A 6,294-nucleotide genomic window follows, 5' to 3' on the forward strand; every position below is an offset into this window, starting at 1 on the left:
CTGTCTCTTCTTCGTGTAACAGCAATTTGAACAAAGAATAATGATGTAATACACTACTAATGTTGTGTCCCTATGGTTTTATTAAATCTAAATGTAAATCAAAATGCATGTTTTATACCAGTGTATTTGGTGAGATATTTTAAATGCTTATTTTATGGTTCCACAGACTAAAACTGACACCTATTTGAAAGCACTGAATTTTCAGTATTGAATGTGCAAAGTACTTCCTACTCTAAGGTCACAAAACAAGTATGTGATACACATCATAATTTGTCTACCTCAGAACATAAGCTTTGGTTCTTATAGAGAGGACACACATTAGGTGCTTAAAATTTACTGAAACCTGGCTTCCATGTATCCCTAAGTCTTTCTGACACAACACTTGCTTATTGTAAGATAGTGATAAAACCAGTCTTTCAGAACCAGACCATACCTGCTGTATCACGGCAGAGGGGGTTAAACCCCATGGCACAATTCAGTTACTTCCCTTATAAGGGAAGCTAACACTGCAAATATTCATAACACGATTTCCCTAGATCCACTCTAAATAGATCAATGTTCTTTTGGAAAGTTAAAATCCACTTCATACTTGCCGTAATCATTGGCTCTTTACCAGAAATTCCTCTCTGCCAAAAGAATACCTAGTGAGAGGTTGAACCTCTCTTGGAAGAGCTTCAGTTCTTTGATTCAAGGCCTTAGACCTTCATAAAATGCAAATAAGCGTAGAAAGAAGGTAACATTTTGTTGTTATAAATATTTAAAATCAGTGTAAAATCTGGGACTTCCCTGGCAGTCCAGTGGTTAAGACTCCACGCTTCCACTGCAGGGGCACGGGTTCGATCCCCGGTTGGGGAACTAAGATCCTACGTGTCGCACGACACGGCCAAAAAAAAAAAAAAAAATTAGTATAAAATCTTCAGTGATGTTTTATTGGAAATAGAGGACTGTGCAGGGTTCCCAGGTACAGAAGCAAGAAGCCCGCATCTGGGGAGGGCCCCTCACAGACTGCAGTGGGGTGGCACCAGCCTCTAAGAAGTTTGGAAGAAGAGGCAGAACTAGAAGATGAAGTTGCTAACCCTGCATCCCCCCTACTGGAAGTCAGCAAACTGGATATCCCGTCCCTGCCTTCACACTAATTCACTTAATCTTGAGTCAGGCTCTTAACTTCTGTGGACTCTCATCTATAGACCATCTGTTGCCAAGTTTTCACCACTGATTAGTTTGAAAAGGTTATACCGGGCTTCCCTGGTGGCGCAGTGGTTGAGAGTCCGCCTGCCGATGCAGGGGACGCGGGTTCGTGCCCCGGTCCGGGGGGATCCCACATGCCGCGGAGCAGCTGGGCCCGTGAGCCATGGCCGCTGAGCCTGCGCATCCGGAGCCTGTGCTCCACAACGGGAGAGGCCACAACAGTGAGAGGTCCGCGTACTGCAAAAAAAAAAAAAAAAAAAAAAAAAAAAAAAAAAATGAAAAGATTATACCTGTGAAATTTCACCTATTAAATAAGAATTTGTTTCTCATTTTTATTTATTGAAAACAACAGTTAATAAGTGTTTTTGGTCTGATTAATATAATTAGTGCTGTCTAACTAAATTCATATAATCCTAAGCAAAAGCAAGGAATCAGTGCAGATTTCTCATGAGTAATTGTCCAACTTTTTAAGCTTTTTGAAAAGTTGAAAATGGTTTAAGAACCCCACTTTCTACTCATTGCTCCTTTAAAGTCCTCTAATAGTTCAGAAGTCCCGATGGTAAAGCAGTGAACCGGGATGATCTTTAAAATCCCTCCCATTTTAAATCCACGTTTCTTGGATTTAATGAATCTTGGTTTCAGTTTTGCCAGAGACACTTCTGTTGTATTCAGCTATTGTTAGCTGCCCTGAAATAGGGCTTCGCTCTACCCAGTAACAAATGTCTTACACTATCTAACTAAAAGGCTTAACTTAATGAGCATTTGCAATGGAAAGAGGGAAGGAAACAATAGAGGGCTGCCTGTCAGGCATCATTTAAGAACCAACAAACCCTAAAGCAGCCTAACGAAAAAGTAAATAGAACCCCAAAATACTATCACCAGTTCAGATTCATCACTGACCTTTATTCGTTTCACAATTCCTTTCCTGTTGGGTTTCTTTCCTCTTCCAAGATAAGAATTCCTCTTTGGCATCTGAAAGATCTTTCTTGGAGAACTGTAGATTATCTGTGTTCATTTCAGTGTTTTCAGAAAAAGGAAAATTAATTACTGAGATCCTTCTTCATCTGAATGGAGTTTTTGTACTATTAATTTCAATCTGTAACAAGTTGAGCACTAGTGTTCTGCCAAACCAAAATGGAATCATTAATATTGTTTAATTCTTGGCAGTTCATTTAGGAAATAGGTGATATTTTAAATGGAAGTTTACAGACTTAAAGAAATAATAATGTACATTCAAATAACCCTTCACAAATTATAATGCATGTCCATGGAGTATAGATGGTAATATTGATTTGTCCTGGATTCTCTTATGTCCCTGCTCCAACCTTGCAGTAATAATTGATTTGATCTTCTCTATTTGTAGAGAGAACTCACAAATACGTTTCCATGTATGTGGTATGAATTAAATAGATAAAGGGATAAATATGATTTTACAACGTTTATTTAGTGTCTACCTCTCTCCAGGTTATTCTACTTTTATGAACTATGAAAAATTGAGAATGACAATAGCGTCCCAAAAATACTATTTAGGAAAAGTGGGAACGACCATAATGCCCCAGAATACTAATTAGATAAATTATAAGTCATACCCCCAAATTGTAATATAATGCAGCCCTCAAATAACATGTTTCAGAAGAATATTTAAGAACCTTCTTATATTTACTGTTACAGGTAAGAAGAAAGGCGTATACTAACAATCTGACCCCATTTCAGTATGTGTGTCTGTGCATTTATTCAATGAGCACATTTCATGAGCCTTTACTTTGTTCAGAGCACTGTGATGAAAACTGGCAATACAGCTCTCAACAAAACAGCCCCTTCCCTCAAAATCATACACATGCCAACAATTACAGGTAGAACAAACCAGAATGCTAACAGTTTGGGATTTTTTTTGAACCTGTCTACACTTTTCAGAATCCCATGAAGATCATGTATTGACTCATATTTGGACTAAAGCATAAACTCATTTTTGTAACTTTAATCATTTTATGCTTAGATGAGGAGAAATTCCAGCAGAAAGAAAGCAGTCTCATTACATCATAGCAGTTATAATAGTCTTCACATGTTGCTACTCTCTAGAATAAGAAGGAAAACTAATAAAAAGAGCATACTGGACTTCCCTGGTGGCGCAGTTGTTAAGAATCCACCTGCAAATGCAGGGGACACGGGTTCGAGCCCTGGTCTGGGAAGATCCCACATGCCGTGGAGCAACTAAGCCCGTGTGCCACAACTACTGAAGCCTGTGCTCTAGAGCCTGCATGCCACAGCTACTGAGACCACGTGCCACAACTACTAAAGCCCACGCACCTAGAGCCCATGCTCTGCAACAAGAGAAGCCACTGCAATGAGAAGTCCACACACTGCAACAAAAAGTAGCCCCCACTCGTCGCAACTAGAGAAAGCCCGAGTACAGCAACGAAGACCCAACGCAGCCAAAAAAAAGAAGAAAGATCATACAATTTTCTGGTATTTTCATTTTGCAACTAAGAGAGGCTTTCTTTAAAAATTGTCATATGTCTCCAGGGAGAATTGATACAAAAAAGGAAGAACAATATTATTAATGCTTTGGCTATTCAAAATTTGTATAAAATCACTTAATTTAACATCTCAATAAAGTAGAACACCACATATGGTCTGTCATTTTTAATTATAAAAAATCTCATTTAATGGTCTCACTAGTTTATCAATTTATAATTATTATTGGAAAAACTTTTTTGATTCCACTAGGTTTCTAGATGTAATGCATAATTCAAAAAAGCCTTGCTGATTTTAAGTTAATATCATGTAAAATAAGTCTTCTACATTTTGCATAAGCTTCACATTAAGCCATGTTCATTATTTCTTTTGTCCTTGATGAGAAGGTTAATTTTTGTTAGGACTTTGTAGATGAATATACGTTCAAATTAATATTAAAAGATTTGACAGGAGCTTTTTAAGTTGTGAATTAGGCCATGATTTCAATGATTAAATTTTGCTACACCCTTAAATAGATACCAAAATCATGCAACAGAGAAAATAACAGTAAACTTTAAATAACCAAGGAAATTCACACTTCTGCTGTCAGTAGACCATTTAAGCCTTATTCATAAAATTAAGGTAATTAATACATTTCATTGTCTTCACTTGAGTGATTTTGAATTTGATAGGCAGAAAATAATCCATTTGATAGATCTTTTCTGCAGTACTCAAAATTTTCTATTTCACCCACTTTGAGCAAATATGGTTTGTGTCCTTTGGATTTGATTATTCCTCCATCAGAAATTCATTTGCAACTGCTTTCCAAAAGGAGAAGGGGATGAATTTGGGGATTGTGAATGCTAAAGAAACTTATTGCACGTATTACAAATACGTGCTTTCAACTTCAACAGCTTAGAATGTTGACTTTGTATCAGAAACATAACATTCAAGTCTTGAATATGAGGCAGAATGTCAGAATACTGACTGGTTTTTCTATGTAGCCACTATCCACATCTCTTTAAAGATCTTTTGATCTCAAATATGAGTAAAAATATCAGAAGTTCTATGAGATCAATCTTGCATTAAATCCAAACCAAATTGTCCTTGTTCTTGTCCTGTCTTATCCTGATAGAACAAATAAGCTAAAAAAATTGTGTCTATTGGAAAGCCAATATCTGTCTAAAAGTTAAAAATCATGAATGAATTTAGGTGGGTTTAGAAACGTTTGATCTCACACTTTTTGGTTCTTTTTTTGCAGTACGCGGGCCTCTCACTGTTGTGGCCTCTCCCGTTGCGGAGTACAGGCTCTGGACGCGCAGGCTCAGCGGCCATGGCTCACAGGCCTAGCCGCTCCGCGGCATGTGGGATCTTCCCGGAACGGGGCAAGAACCCGTGTCCCCTGCATCGGCAGGCGGACACTCAACCACTGCGCCACCAGGGAAGCCCTAGGTGAGTCTTTTGTCCATTCATTTAACATATATGCATGAATCTGCCATGTAACAATAATAATACATAATCCACTGTGATTATCAAGAACAAATTGAATAACTCTGTATACGTGAGATTCTGGACAAGAATGGAAATATCCAGTGAGCCAGGAATGTTCTTGTAACTGAGAAAAGTCAGCTAGACTCAAATGTCTTAGTGGTTTTGGGATTAATTTAGCATGTGATCTACCACGAACAACTGCGTCCTTGGACTACATTTTTTTTTCAAGTTCAGGTATAAATATATTTGCCATCTTCTGAAGTACTACCTGTCTTCTGTAGTGAACTTTTATAAGAACTAAAGAAGAAGCTTTTGTGAAGTTTACCAGGGTATTTGCCTTTTATAAAATTATTGCAAAGCATTTTCATTAAAGTCAGCAGAAAACTCAAGATCTTAGAAATCTTCATTTTCTGATCTCAAATGCAAATACATTTGGCTTTTAAATTTTCTCCATAATTTAAATCAAAATAGCAAAGATTATTCACAATTTTGTCCTAAATACCAGTACAAAACAGCAAAATAAATATTTCATAGATGTGTACCATTATATAAAGAAAAAATTTTGTTGAGAAAATTGGTTTGTTTGAAATAGATTTTATTTCAAATAAGCAGAGACAGAGATAGCCTAATACAGTTTGATAGTTGTCCATAGGCTCTTCAATCATTCTTTTTTAAATCTAGTTTTATTAAGATGTAATTGACATATAACATTGTGTAAGTTTAAGGCATACCATGTGTTGATTTGATACACTTATATATTGCAAAATGATTACCACTATAGTGTTAGCTAAAACCTCTGCCACATCAAATAATTACTCTTTATATATTTCTCACCGTACTTAACAATTGGTGAGACTTCTCTTCACTCCCTTAATATATTTATTTTGGAGCTCTGATTATTTCCATTATACATTCTCTTCTTTGATTACCTTTTCTTAGAAATGAGAGATTATGTGATTAAAATGAATCAGGTTAAAATTCTGTGTAAGAAACTGCATTGTATCATCTTTTCCAATACTTATTCATTGTTTAGGTGTGAAAGTCCTCAGGTCTTTGTACTTGAAGTGGGTATCTGTAACAGAGGGAAACATTAATAAAGAAATCAGTTGAAACATGTGCAATTTTTTGTCTTGTTTTCTCATATTTATTACAAAAGAGAGA

The sequence above is a fragment of the Aethalodelphis obliquidens genome, unplaced genomic scaffold (genome assembly GCF_003676395.1).
Source record: "Aethalodelphis obliquidens isolate GAN/ISIS:26980383/991018 unplaced genomic scaffold, ASM367639v1 scaffold5, whole genome shotgun sequence".
Classification (NCBI taxonomy): domain Eukaryota; kingdom Metazoa; phylum Chordata; class Mammalia; order Artiodactyla; family Delphinidae; genus Aethalodelphis; species Aethalodelphis obliquidens.